At 42.8% G+C, this 15,687-nt stretch overlaps 1 long non-coding RNA gene across 1 annotated transcript; it reads left to right on the top strand.

Moving 5' to 3' along the window:
• On the top strand, positions 1–5,446 carry LOC144083706 (uncharacterized). The gene is made up of 2 exons (XR_013303602.1): positions 1–2,234; positions 2,878–5,446. It is a non-coding gene; the product is annotated as an uncharacterized LOC144083706 (long non-coding RNA).
• The last annotated feature ends 10,241 nt before the right edge of the window (positions 5,447–15,687 follow it).

The raw sequence follows: 15,687 nt of genomic DNA, 5'->3' as shown, positions 1-15,687 counted from the left end.
CCTTGCCCTCCTTGGGGAGGTTAACAATATGGGGGTGATTTGCAAATTAGATCTTAAATAATAAGAAGTATTAGGGTTTTAATCATATCTGTGAAATAATCTTGAAAAGTAATCAAATAATGTTTCACATCTATGACATCACCTTCAATCCGTGTCATGCCCATGTCATAGAAACCATCCACATCACAACCATCGGTTTCAAAACCATGCATCTTTGTAATAGGGTATGTCCTTTGTTTATATGTAGCCTTTAACATCATCAGTATCACCACCATCATCGGTGTCACTGTCGCGATGCATCTTTGTAACAGAGAATTTGTATGTCATGAAATCTTGCCCTAAGTAAAATATTTTCTATAGAAGTAGAGTCGTCGGACCCACCACCTCCGTACTCTCCTTCTGCAGAAGCTTCAAAATCTCACTCATCTGTCTCAGTGTGCTTTATTTGTGTTCGACCTTGTGAATGTTCATAGTGGACCGGACATTTTGGTGCCGAAACCCGGGATTCAAGATCTGTGTCATCGGGACGACGGGGAATCGAGAGGCCAAGCACAACTGACGTCAGCCATCCCCCATTGAGGGAAGGGGCCATTAGGGATTGGTACCCCGTCGCCCCGAGGTCCAGTGACGAATCTCATCGAACCAGGAATAAGCACCTGAGACGGTAAGGCGCTGGTTAAAATTAATTCGAAACGTCTCTGTGTGGTCGGAGAAAACGTCTCTGTGTGGTCGGAGAAAACGTCTCTGTGTGGTCGGAGAAAACGTCTCTGTGTGGTCGGAGAAAACGTCTCTGTGTGGTCGGAGAAATACGTCTGTGTGTCGAAATGTCTCTGTGTGGTCGGAGAAAACGTCTCTGTGTGGTCGGAGAAATACGTAGAGGTATACAGATTTCAAAGATTGTGTTTAAATAGAGTAAAAGTATTTAAAGAGTGAGTAAAACAGAGCTCAATATAAGAAAAATAGAATAATAACTGAGCATGCGTAATCCTCATAGGGGGAAATAGATAAAACCAGGTGCGTTGCGACGCACTTATAAAACAATGATTGCCGCGCAAAATAAGAAAACAAATGACTAAAGAGGCTACTTGGGCGGATAAATAAGATAACAAAATAAGTATTAAAGATAATAAATTAGGATGGGACGTCCCTAGAGAGAAATAGCGTAAAATACAGCCGTAAGATAAGACAAAGTGGTCTTGGCGTGTTAATGGAGTCAGGGACTCCGCTAAGAGACAAAGTCATAGAGAGCTGGTTAGAGAAAAAAGGGATGAGAAAATTTACATTATTATGACATAGAAGGTTATTTTCTCTAATCTACTTATTGTACATTTTAATTGTGTTAATAGTGAGCTACAGAAAATGGCTCTTATCTTGAGTAAACAAAACAGATGAGAAATTCAATAGGAATTCAGATAGCACACTTTAGCTATTTTAGCAAAATGAGAGTGATTTGCGGTTTAGACTTAAGTATTAAGAATAATTTTGAACATTAATGATGTCAAACATGAAGATAATGCAAAAATGGCATTCATCCAAATTATTAGGTAAATTGCAGGGTTAGATAAAATAATTAATTTAGGATAGGCATGATTTCCCTGGGATGAAATAAACATCATGTATATTCAGTGCACGGGATGTACATCTTGTTTTGCCCATCAGCAGATGAAATATGCTTTAGCGTAGGTCATATTAATGACTATTAGAATATCACGTATTGTATTAGCATCAAACAATTGATGTCAACCAAATGATGTTAACCTATTTCTTTTGAGAATGATTGGTGCTGATAGGTCAGCAAAAGGAGGTGAGCTGCCAACAAGCCCAGACTTGGGATTGCGGTCTTCACCGGTGATGGACATTTGCAGAACACCGATGTCTGATTATGAGTCTGAGCGTGAATGGTTGTCTGTCTTTTTGTGTTTTTGATTGGCTGGCCACCAAGATATAATCAATTGAGCAGATATCATGATATGGAATTCCAAAGAACCATTGATTTATAGTAATAATGGCACCCAAATTGTGTTAACAAAGTAATTGACGGGATTGGCAAAAGGTTCCATATTTCGTTATGAAATCACTGCGCGTACATAACGAGTTCAAATCCTATTTGGTAGACCATATAAATCGCCATTATTCACTTCACGATTGGAACTGGCCAAAACAAGCTGGAAAGGAGGATGCGGATCCACCTTTGCACTGTAAGAAGGTCCTCTCAGTTGAAACGTTTGAGACAGGTAAGATAAACTTTTTGACATGATCAGACGTTGATGGCAAGCACTCCAATATTGATTGGAGAGGTTATTGTTCGGGGAGCAATGCTAAAGATTATTGCTCAAGGATCAATGCCTTAAACCATAGGGAACTTTTTGTATTGGTTTTGTTGTCTCCATAAAAAAGGGGTGAAAGCGTTTCAATTGAGACTAAACCTTGTTACAGAGAGTATATGATCAGAAAGAAAAAAGAAACTACAATGGATAGAAATGTAACTAGATTTTAATTGCATGTCTGACAATTGAAAAATTAAGAAAATATTGGGAAAAATATTGATTAAGAAAGTTTTATGGGACATGATAGACAAACTCCATAGACAATGGAATGTTACATTTGATAAAAAAAGACTACTAAATTGGGATATTTTGAATTTCAAACAACTGAGTTTAATATGCAACATGATACACATTATTGAATGAATTGGGACTTGATTAATGTGCATTTTATAAGTAATGAGTTTTAATTGCTCTAAAGGACAGTTATGCTAAAAATATTAACCTTGACAAACAAGGGGTGATTACATTTTAGTGGGTTCAATTCTTTTCAGAATTATAAATGTGTGCATTTGTTTCTGGATATTAATTGATGTGAATGTAACTGTTGCAGAGAACTGGAAAGCTGTTTTCCTGAGGAGAAAGCAGCCTGTTTGCTTTTTGTATTTTTCCTATTTTTATTATGATTAGTTAAAAATAAAAAAAATCTATTCCAAAATTGAGCCATGGGAGGAGCCATGTCTCAACAGGGGGGAGACATGCCCAGAGGTTGGTGTAAGTTGGTGTAAATACCCACTTTAAAATTTTGGTTTACAGACAACCTCAGGCCCAAACAAGGGCATCCCGATCCGAGTCATAAAAAGGAAGTCCTGGTCCTCGCCACGCTGGGAAGCCCCATTCGTGATTCAACTCACCACCCCCACAGCAGTAAGGATCACTGAAAGGTGGACGTGGATTCACCAATCCCAGGTCAAGGTATTTCGAGACATAGGTGACTCTGAGTAGACTGGAAGTCGGACGGTTCCCAAACCTTTGTCCGTGAAACACTCATCTGACGTCTACTCACCTGCACAACCACCTAACCTTGACCTCCCATAGACATGTGGCACCCCACACCAAGCTATGACAAGATCAGGGCCACAAAACAGGAACCAGGTGAAGGAGTTCATAAATTCAGAGCAAGATTTGAAGAAGTGTTCAAAACTCACAGTGGGATCATGGAAGGCCAAAGTGACCAAGGGGTGTACCAAGCCCAACTGAGACAAGGGTTCCTGGAAGGGCTCCAGGCCCCAGTCAAAAGGTTCGTAAAGAAGTACTGTGCCACATACCGAACCATGCCAATGAATCAACTAATGGAGTGGGTGATTCATGCTGAGGAGAGACCGCCAAAAGCAGACAAGCGCAGGAGTCAATACTCTGACCCAAGCCATGGCCTCATTGATGAACCAAGGGTCACCAGAAGTATTCTACCAACAAGGACGTAGAAGAGGAGGAGGAAGAGGCCGAGTAAGACCCGGCCCACCAAGAAGAGCAAACTCAGAAGACAAGTGTTACAATTGTGGACAGAAAGGACACTTTGCTCGAGACTGCAAAAAACCACACAGGGGGAACCGGAAAACCCCACCGTTCAACCTTGAACATCAACATCAAGAATGACGCCAGAGGGAAGAGAAACAGAAGCCTAACACAGAGGAGGAAACTGAAAATGATGAGGAGGACAAAGAAACCCCTTGCTCGCCAGCAGAAGTGTTAGACTTAACCGAAATCATGTCCACCCTCCGGGACAAAGACAGCAAACCATACTACACCTTACTGGTGGGACAAAGACAAACACCAATAACATTCTTATGTGACACTGGAGCAGATAAATCAGTCATCAAAGACCAAGTGCCAGGATTGATACCAGGAAGAGAATGGATCACTGTGATTGGAGCAGGAGGACACATGGAACTATTGAAGAAGTCGAGGAAGATAAAAAATAAGAGAACTGTCCTGTGAACCTCCTGGGAAGAGACCTACTCCGTAAACTGGGGATCAGCCTTATCCCCACAGATGATGGCATGAAACCAGTACACAGGTGGGAGGAGATGGAGATCCAAGTAGTCAAAGGTCAAGAGGAACCTCGTACATTCTACTCCCTAGATTTAGCAATGCAAGGGCCCTCATCTGTAGTCCGGCAGTTAAAAACCAAAGTCGAAGATGTAGATGGCCAAGCACAAACCCACTGGCCACTACACATCACCATGAAGTTTGGGAAACCCAGAAACAGAATTTGTTAAACAGTTCGAGCGACTGGGACCCCAACTAGTTCGATTGGAGTACCTGTACACCACGACAGAGGGAGATGCAGCCACCTCAGTGGACTTGGCACCTCAAGCGGAAAAACTCCTACAGTTTGGGATAACACCCCACGTGTCCATAAAGAGAAAACCCCACAGGCCCTGGAAGGACCTAGCACACATGGTGTGATTCCTGGAGACCAGAAGCGAGGAGTCGTGGTCACATCAGACTCCCACAGCCAGCGGACTGCTGATCTACTGATAACACAAACAAAAATGTCGTTCCATAACAGCTACATTGTTATCACAACCCCATCTCACCGTAAAGCGATGCAATACCTTGAATCCAGCACATGCTAGTAGCTTGCAGCAACATACAGTATACCGTCTCCTCTGTGTAAATGTGTTTGCGTTGACCATTAAGATGGTGCCCTGACAAGTGATTTTGTTATTTTCCATACCCTGCGAAGAGTAACTGATGATGTTTGTATTTTAAAACCCGTAGAGGCGGGATACAAATTGATGTGATTAATAAAATTATTTTAGTTACTTAAGGGGGGAAATGTGAAATCATCTTGAAAAGTAATCAAATAATGTTTCACATCTATGACATCACCTTCAATCCGTGTCATGCCCATGTCATAGAAACCATCCACATCACAACCATCGGTTTCAAAACCATGCATCTTTGTAATAGGGTATGTCCTTTGTTTATATGTTTATATGTAGCCTTTAACATCATCAATATCACCACCATCATCGGTGTCACTGTCGCGATGCATCTTTGTAACAGAGAATTTGTATGTCATGAAATCTTGCCCTAAGTAAAATATTTTCTATAGAAGTAGAGTCGTCGGACCCACCACCTCCGTACTCTCCTTCTGCAGAAGCTTCAAAATCTCACTCATCTGTCTCGGTGTGCTTTATTTGTGTTCGACCTTGTGAATGTTCATAGTGGACCGGACAATATCAAACATAGAAACAACAATGCAGAAACGGGATTCATTTAAACAATTAGGTAAATAGTGGCTGGCCGGTTTGGATAAATTAATTGATTTTAGAATAGGCATAATTTCCCTAGGACTGGGGAGACATGGAGTGTTTTCAGTGCACGGAAGACATTCCCTGTTCTGTCCTGGACAGGTGGAATATGCTTTGTCATGCGTCACCTTGATGACTATTAGAATATTTACGGATCGCCTAAGAATTGAACAATTGATGTCATGAGGTTGCTTTCCATTGTTTTAAAGGCATACAGATTGAGAGAAGTTAGGCGTAAAACTTACAGACTTGGCATTGCAAGTACAGTTGTACCTTGTGATATGAGCTTATGTCGATTTATTCGTATCTTAAATCACCTTTTCCCACAGAAATGAACTAAATACAAATTAATTTGTTCCCACCCTCTGAAAAAAACACCCAAAAACAGAATATTACAATGGAAAAAACATTTTACTGGTTGTAATTCACCATCTACTAACAGAGTAACAAATAACTAGGGGTTATGATGTTTAATAATAAAATGAGGCATTATTTTATACAACGGGGAGTTCGTGGACGGCGGAGAGAGAGAGAGAGTCACTTGACGATGCGCTCGTAACGTAACATAAACTTTAAATTTAACTTAAATGAACTTAGATTCCTATACACACACTTGAAAAAAGTTTTAATCTTACGTTACACTACATTTAAACCTTGTGCAATAACCAAGGCAACGAGGTTAATGTATTCCACCGCGGCTTTTGGGGCAAACTTCCTGCTTCTCCATACGTGTTGACAAGCCAGCTCAATCACGTGTACACTACTCTTGTTTTTCGATTACTTCATGCTTAATATCGATTGTCATCATACGCCTTTTCTTCGCAATACCCTTCATTGCACTGGCTTGTTTTGGATCCGTTGTGTTTCCCTTAATCCTGCACTGACAAATGCAAAAAAAAGAAGAAAATGCAACGCTCCACCCAGTGCTCATAGAGATCTTTGCACAAGGGAGATGCGGCGAGTGAAACAGTGCGGTGAAATCATAAAGCAGCCTCTTGTGGCCTGGCCAAATGGCTGTCTCAAATGCTCGTAACTCAAAATTTGTCTCGTATCTCAAGTAAAATATTTGCTCGGAATCTTACCCGTATCTCAAATTGCTCGTATGTCGGGGAACTCGTATGTCAAGGTATTACTGTACAGGGTTTAATGCAGCTAAATAAGAGTACAAAAGTAACGACTGGCAAGGACAATCTTAAAAAGTGGGAAATTGACAATTCTCCAAGCTCCAAAACATCTAATTAAGACACAGATTGTTTGTCGCTTTTGGATTTGACAAACTGTGGATAGGTTCTAGATTACTTAGGGAATGTCTCCCTTTTCTAAAACAAATTCGAGGAATTTTGGAAATTAGCTGTATTTTGCACTACTTTCATGGCATAAAACAAGTGCTGGAAGATGGTCGACATTAGCACTTCCAAATTATGAAATATCAACCTCTGAGTAATGCAAAATTCTTTACCTAAGAATTAATGGAATGGGCAAAACTCGAACTGGATACAATATATTGACCGCTGTAATATATTGATAATGATAGTTGCCTCGGGTTATGGAAGTGTGTTTAACCACGCCACCTGGAGCCGTGGGGTAGCACAGCGTAACCCGGACGTTGTAGTGTTGTGTGTCCGGTCTGTGTGTGTGTGTGTTGTTGGAGGGTTGCAATAAAGAGCTACACGTGTGTTAAACCTGGCTCCGCCGTCTATTGCTGTTATGGATATATTAACAGTTATATAATCTGCAAAGTTATTACAGTGGCGACGAGGATGGGATCCCTTTCCAGGCGGTAGGGATTAAAAGTTTCGGACGAGGAAATTAAGGCGTTACAAGGAGGTAACGTGACTTTGCAAACTAGCATTAGCAAGAGTTGCTAAGCTAACGGCGGCGCTGCATCATGGCCATGGACACACACAGTATGTAAAAGGAAATCAAAATGAGACAACAGGAAGTGCGGATGATGAACTGTGGGAGTCATATCGCTTGAATGCCGTGTATCCCACAAATGCTGTCGGGAATTGGAAGAAGGAAATGACAGTACAGGTCATATTAGAAGGAACTCCTCTAGAGATGCAACTGGACACAGGGGCGGCTGTAACACTTGTTTCGGAAATTGTGTATAAGAAGCATCTCTCTCATCTGCCTTTGGAAGTAAGTAAAGTGCAGCTCTCAACTTTTTCCGGAGAGAACATTCCTTTGATGGGACAAGTGATGGCCAAGGTAAAATATGGGACCCAGGGTGGGGAGCTACCATTAGTGATCGTAAAAGGTGACAGACCAGCCCTACTTGGCCGTAACTGGCTCAAAAACTTCAAACTGGACTGGGCACGCATCTTCTCAGTTATACCAGCAAGGGGCGGTAACGATGCAGATGAGGAGTATGGTGACTCAAAGCCCAAGAAAGTGCGTGCAGTACCCCGTGAGCAAAAGCACAAGCGCTCCAAGGATTCACAGGATGAAAGTGAGGACTCCGAGGAAAAACTCCCCAAAACCAAAAATGATTCAGCAGATGACTTTGGTAGTGATGACCAAGACAACGACTTTGGAGAGGAAGATGAAGACGGAGGAAGTGACTACAGTATAGAGTACAGATCGTCAGCAGAAAATGCCAACGCAGATGCGTTATCTAGACTGCCGGGGAAGGGGAAGGATAACACCGCGGAGGAAAACAGCATCTTCTATTTCTCAGTAGTAGATGAGCTTCCCGTGCAAGCTACAGAGATTGCACAGAGCACTCTCAAGGACCCAGTCCTATGCAAAGTACTGGAGCTGACTCGGTCTGGATGGCCAAGTCAAAACAAGGACGAGAGACTGAAACCATACTTTTCCAGGAAAAATGAACTGTCGGTGGAACAAGGTTGCATATTGTGGGGAATTCGAGTTATCATTCCACCAGCACACAGAGAGCGACTACTGCATGATCTTCACCTAGGACACCCGGGAGGGTGCAGGAAGAAGGCCTTGGCCAGGAGCTATTTGTGGTGGCCGCAGTTGGACAGTGACATAGAACATACAGTACAACAATGTGACGCCTGTCAGAGTGTGAGGAAACTACCTGCAACCGCACCTCTACACGTCTGGAAATGGCCGACTAGAGTTTGGCAGAGAATACATATTGACTTTGCAGAGAAAGACCAACACCACTTTTTAGTACTAGTGGACAGTCATTCAAAATGGCTGGAGGTCATCGCCATGGCAACAACCACAGCAGCCAAAATGATTGAGGTGTTGCGGAAAATTTTTTTCTTCCTACGGGCTTCCTGAGGAGATTGTTTCTGACAACGGACCTCAATTCACTTCGCAGGAGTACAAGACATTCCTGCTGAGCAACGGAATAAAACAAACTTTGGTACCAGCTTACCATCCCGCTTCCAATGGAGCGGCAGAGCGAGCAGTTCAGACAGTGAAAGCATCACTACTGAAACAAGTACTCGAGGAGAAGAAACAAAAGGTCACAATAACTATGCAGCACAGGCTAGCTAACTTCCTGATGGTATACAGGAGTACACCGCACACTGTTACAGGATGTACACCAGCGGAACTGTTTTTAAAACGTCAAATCAGGACCAGGTTCAGCTTACTGAAACCAGATCTCGCTCGAGTGGTGGAAGCAAAACAAGGGAAGCAGAAACACTATCATGATAGGACCGCCTCCAAGCTGAGACATCTGTCTGAGGGTGACTCAGTCCTGATCCGGAATTTCCGTGGAGGAAAGGAGAGGTGGACAAAAGGAACAGTGGAAAAGAGACTCGGACCAGTCACCTACCTGGTGTGGAATGGTGTGAGCCGACGCTCGATCCACATTGATCATCTGCGGTACAACCAACCGTCCAGACCAGAGACATTGGAGCTTCCGGATGAGCAGCTGGACATCACAAACAAGTACCCTGTGGTGGTTCACGCAGATGTGGGGGGGAAAGGCACACCTGGAGCAGTAGGTGGTAGCCCGTACTCACCTGAAGAGACACGTGTCACATCTTCACCAGGCTCAGTGGCCTGTGACAAGACAGTTACACCTGACAACCGAGCAGTCAGTTCCCCAGAGGTGTGTGGGCGCAGGTACCCAGTGAGAGATAGAGCACCTCCGAAGCGACTGAATTTGTGATCGGTCAGTTGTGAGGAACGTCGTTCCTAAAATAAAAGAGTTCCTGTTCATACAAAAATGTGAAAAGAGTTCCTGAGATTGGAATGTCAAAGACTGGAATATTGAGTCTAATGGTTGTGTTAGCAGTAATAATTTAGTTACAAGTTGAGAAGTAAAATTATAAAAAGTTAATGAGGCAAAGATAATTGTTGGAGTTGAGTGCTAAGTATAAATAGGAACTTCATAGTTAAAGGGGGAGGAGTGTAATATATTGATAATGATAGTTGCCTCGGGTTATGGAAGTGTGTTTAACCACGCCACCTGGAGCCGTGGGGTAGCACAGCGTAACCCGGACGTTGTAGTGTTGTGTGTTCGGTCTGTGTGTGTGTGTGTTGTTGGAGGGTTGCAATAAAGAGCTACACGTGTGTTAAACCTGGCTCCGCCGTCTATTGCTGTTATGGATATATTAACAGTTATATAATCTGCAAAGTTTGCCAATGGACGTTTGACAGACGGACAGGTCGCCGAATGGACGTTCCGCCGAACGGAGGTTTCGCCGAAACGGGATTCGCGCGCTCGCCCCGCCCCCGGATCTTGTGTGATCAAGTTTTTTAACCTCGGCCCGCGGGCCATATACGGCCCGTTAGGATTTTTAATCCGGCCCGCCGCCGGCGTTGTCCAAATTATAGTAAAAATCAATGATTCATTTCCCTTTGCCGCTCATCACTCTCAATTTATTAGTCTACCGTCAATGGCAGCCCGGGAATAAGAACTCTTGGGCGGGCATGGCAGCCCGGGAATAAGCACTCTTGGGCGGGCAGATTTAGCAGAACCGAGCCGTGAAATGATAGCAATCAGGTCAAATCCATCCTAAAACAGCATTTAATAATAATAATGATAATAATAATAATAATCGGACATAGGCCCTGTCGTCATTATCAACAACAAAAAAGCCTACTTGTCATCACACCCAGAAACTGCGTATGACGAAATTGGTGGTGCTTCTCCATAAGCTATGTTTACTCGGCAAAAATTTATTTATTTAATTTTATTGTGTATATACAATGATTAAATAGAAATACTAGTATTGTATATACAAATACTAGTATTTGTATTTAATCATTAAACGCTATTTTCGGCTGGATTTGACCGAATTTGAGAGCATTTTGAGCAGTTTGGCGAATGGACATATATAGACGTTTTTTTTGCCTTATCGCGACATCATTGCGACATTTTACCAAGGAATTCACTTCCCTTTGCTTGGTTCTAATGTCCAAAGAGCTCCAGTATTTGTATTTAATCATTAAATGCTGTTTCAGGATGGATTTGACCCGATTGCTGTCATTTCACGGCTCGGTTCTGCTACATCTGCCCGCCCAAGAGTGCTTATTCCCGGGCTGCCATGCCCGCGCAAGAGTGCTTATTCCCGGGCTGCCATTGATGGTAGACTAATAAATTGAGAGTGATGAGCGGCAAAGGGAAATGAATCATTGATTTTTACTATAATTTGGACAACGCCGGCGGTGGGCCGGATTAAAAATCCTAACGGGCCGTATATGGCCCGCGGGCCGAGGTTGAAAAACTTGTACACACACGATCCGGGGGCGGGGCGAGCGCGCAAATCCCGTTTCGGCGAAACCGAGTACCGAACTATTACCACCTCATTTCTATGCACAAACAGCTAAAACTATTAGCCCATTATTGCATTATTGGCAGACAAAGGGTTAATCACAGCCACTGGCATCTCAGTCGCTCATGCTGACTTACTGTGGCGACCAAGGGCTGCAGTTTGACTTCCAAAACAAATTTCTATATTTGTAATATATGTGTCACACACATCGAAATAGTGGCGGTCCGTGAATTTCCTAGCGATGCCTGCAGCTGTCGGAATCAATCCAACCCTCAAAAACTATTTTATGGCTATAAAACCTCTACTGCAGCTACAGCTGCGACACATAAGATAATGTTATAATGCCCAAACTCTGATGATGGCTAAATACTGTCATTCTTGAAATTGTATATGTTAGTCGGACTAAGATAAATGTCTCGATGTATAGCTGATATTGAGCGGTTAGTTACTAGATGTCTTGTAATATCTGCTAGCTGATCCCACTCAGCAAACTTAGTGGTATATAGTCACAGGTACAAATTGTTAGGTGTCAGTCCCGTCATAACTCATCTGCCGTCTAGACTATAAGTCGCTGTCTTCCAAGTCATCTGAATTTGGGAACAGATCAGGCTGCTCGTATACTAGTTGCGCCAGCTGTACCTCTCGCACCTTGGTAACAGCAACTGTAGTCATCTCCTTTGCAAAAGTTTTTATTAGTTGTTTCTTCAGAACGGGTATGTCCGGACCACGATGAACATTTAACAAGGTCGAACACAACTAAGCACGCCAAGACAGATGAGTGAGATTTTGACGCTTCTGCAGAAGGAGAGCACGGAGGGAGAACAGAGAGTTACTCTGCGTAAGTCTTCGGTCAATCTTCGACTGTTTCCGCTCTCCAATCTCCGACTCTCCTTTGTGCATCAACAATTTAATTAGGACAAGATTGCGTGACATACAACGTCTCTATGACAAAGATACAGGGCTGTGACACCGATGAAGGCTGTGACACCGATGAAGGCTGTGACACGTATTGAAGGCTGTGACACGTATTGAAGGCTGTGACACGTATTGAAAGCTATGACACGTATTGAAACATTATTTTTGTTTCCGCAAGATTATTTGACAGGGTACAACACAACAAACCAAAAGGCATGATATTGGCAGAACTGTTAACACAATTGTTCCCATCCTTGCCAATCTGGCACCCCAATACACCAGTTTTGATCTTAGCCAATGGAATGAACATACGTCACGCCCCCTATAGTCAGTTACTTCCTGGCGTAGCTCACTAATTCTAGCCATTGCTTCAGTAAATGCTCCTCCACTAGCAGTATTCATTGGAATGTAAATACAACACTGATCTCCAATCATATGACATCATCCTCCTTTTTTGGCCAAAATCCAATTCAAAGCCTGACGATTCTGCACCGTCAAACCTGGATGTTTCATGCAACTGCTCATCGATCACTCTTAGGGCTTCATTTCAATAGTTAATGAAACGCTGCTGAAACTGCTGATTATAATATACATATTTAATCCATTCTGCCATTTTATTCGGAGTAATCGAAACCCTGACATAATTTCACTTCTGGCTTTGAACTCCTTGGTTCTCCTATTGAGTCTAAATAAACACGAGAGTATATGACCTCAGAAATATTTCACCAAATGAAATTTTAATGACAATAAAGAAGCAACGTCCAATTTTGAAACTTAAGGTGTAGATCAGGGGTCCCCAAACTTTTTCTTGTGAGGGCCACATAACTTTTCCCTTCTCTGATGGGGGGCCGGTGTCAGTTTGTAACAGAAAAAGTGTGACGATCGTAGGGGAGCTTAATTTTTTTTTAATTGTTTTCCAGAAAGCCACACATAACCAAATAACCCTTTCCAGGTTCTTTACAGAAAAAAAGTCAGGAAACATATAATAACACTATTAATGAAATAAATAATAACTAAATAACCCTCTCTGAGTTCTTCACAGAAAAAACAGGAAATAAATAACACTATTTATGAAATAAATAATAACTAAATAACTCTCTCTGGGTTCTTCATAGAAAAAAAAGCGATGGAACATTAACTTTCTGTTGTGCCATGCACAATCTTCTCCCTTTGCTCTGAAGTTTATGCACGACACCACAACCGTCATTACAAAATCCCACGTCAACATTTTACAGCACAGTGCTTGGTGGTGAATTTGGCAGTGGACTCGTAGCGGGGCGGTGAGACCCCTTTTTTCCAACTCCCGGTTCATGCGTCCCATTATTAGACCGCGAGTTTCGGCCACCATGCTAGGAGCCCCGTCAGTCGTGATGCTAGCTAGCTTTGACCAGTCCAGGTCCAACTTCTCCATGGTTTGGCACACTTTGTCAAAAATATCCTCTCCCGTTGTAGTCCCTTTGAGACTTTGGAGGGCTGCCAGATCCTCGCAAATCTCAAAGTTTGCGCTAACTCCACGAATAAAAATGAGCAGTTGCGCTGTGTCTTGCACGTCCGTGCTTTCATCCAGTGCTAATGAAAAAAAGTCAAATTATTTCGTCTTCTGCTGCAGCTGGGCATATACATTACTCCCGATTTCTTCAACGCGTCTGGTCATTGTACTCGCCGACAGACTTACGGCATTAAATGCATCTTTCTTCTCGGGACACACTTCCTCCACGACAACATCCATACATTTCTTAAAAAACTCTCCGTCAGTGAAAGGCTTACCGTTGCTTGCTATCAGTTTAGCAACCCGAAAGCTGGCCCGAACGGATGCCTGGTTCAGCTGAGCTTGGCGTAGAAATGTAGTCTGCTGAGATAATAGTCCAACTTTTAGCTTTGAGAGTTTGTCTGCTCGTATTTGGCCTTGCACGCTATCGTACTTGTCCTTGTGACGGGATTCGTAGTGCCGGCGAAGATTGTATTCTTTGAATACTGCCACCGTCTCTTGACAGATGAGACAAACAGCCTTTTCTTTGCATTGAACAAAAAAACCGTCCAGATGTCTCGCTAACACTCTGCTCACGCATGCAACGGTGGAATGCCCGCATGCATCAAAGGCAAACACTCTCCCTGCGCGTGTCACCAAAGGAGCAATGCGAAGGCCCGCTTCACTGGGATGATTTGTGGGCTCAGCAGGGGTGCAATGAACCAAACACAAGATTAAAACGTCCAAGTCTTCAAGGCCAAATAGGAAAATAAATCCGATAGCGTCTCTGGTATTGTTCAGAGGGCCGGTCCAAATGTGCCGGCGGGCTGCCCCCCCCCCAAATAAATAAATAAATAAAAATTAAAAAAAAAAAAAAAAAAAAACATAGCGTCTCTGGTATTGTTCAGAGGGCCGGTCCAAATGTGCCGGCGGGCCGGATCCGGCCCGCGGGCCGTAGTTTGGTGACCCCTGGTGTAGATGAACAATTTTGGGAGCACTGGTGGAAAAGACAAATTTGTAGATAAGTTTTTGTTAGATGATCTTTTCTTTGTTCTGAAAGATCTTGTGAGACAAATGTCAGCAATAGTATAAGCAAGACATTATTGAAGCTTACATGACCAGTTCACTTTATTGGCTAGAGAAAAGGACAGATTCTCGTGAAATAATTAATTTGAATACAAGTGGGTGGGTATCAGTTTGAAGGAACATGGCTGGTTTGAAATCAAATACTGTTGGGTCTTAACTTGGACATCTGTTGAAATGGATCTTTAAGATATGGCACTTCCCTTTGAACCATAAAAGCAGGATATTTAGACAGGTAAGGAAAAGGTTTACAACTGCCAGAACACACCTCAATTGTTTATACAACAAACACCCAGAGCTACCTACTGTTTTTCACACATTGTTGTGAAGAACGTTACGCAACCCCCATGATCAGATAGTGACAGGCACTATGCTTCAGTAAGCGAATTCGAATATGGCTCAAACCTTAATTAGTTAATTTTGTAACAAATTATTCATAACACTTACTTGGGTGGGCTACTATATTGACTCATGGGGAGTCTCATGTCTCAACAAAGGGGGTGTTGGGCTGAGTGCCCCCTAAACCCCTATTTTTTGGGTTACTAATTTGTTTTCTAAACATAAAATCTTTTGGAAGGGATTGTTTTATCTTTGCTCCACATAACCCCCAGGGCAATACACGACAGTCATCAAAGACCAAGTGCCAGGATTGATACCAGGAAGAGAATGGATCACTGTGATTGGAGCAGGAGGACACATGGAACTATTGAAGAAGTCGAGGAAGATAAAAAATAAGAGAACTGTCCTGTGAACCTCCTGGGAAGAGACCTACTCCGTAAACTGGGGATCAGCCTTATCCCCACAGATGATGGCATGAAACCAGTACACAGGTGGGAGGAGATGGAGATCCAAGTAGTCAAAGGTCAAGAGGAACCTCGTACATTCTACTCCCTAGATTTAGCAATGCAAGGGCCCTCATCTGTAGTCCGGCA

Source organism: Stigmatopora argus, chromosome 1 (assembly GCF_051989625.1).
Source record: "Stigmatopora argus isolate UIUO_Sarg chromosome 1, RoL_Sarg_1.0, whole genome shotgun sequence".
NCBI lineage: Eukaryota > Metazoa > Chordata > Actinopteri > Syngnathiformes > Syngnathidae > Stigmatopora > Stigmatopora argus.
This window is presented reverse-complemented; position numbering and strand designations above follow the sequence as displayed.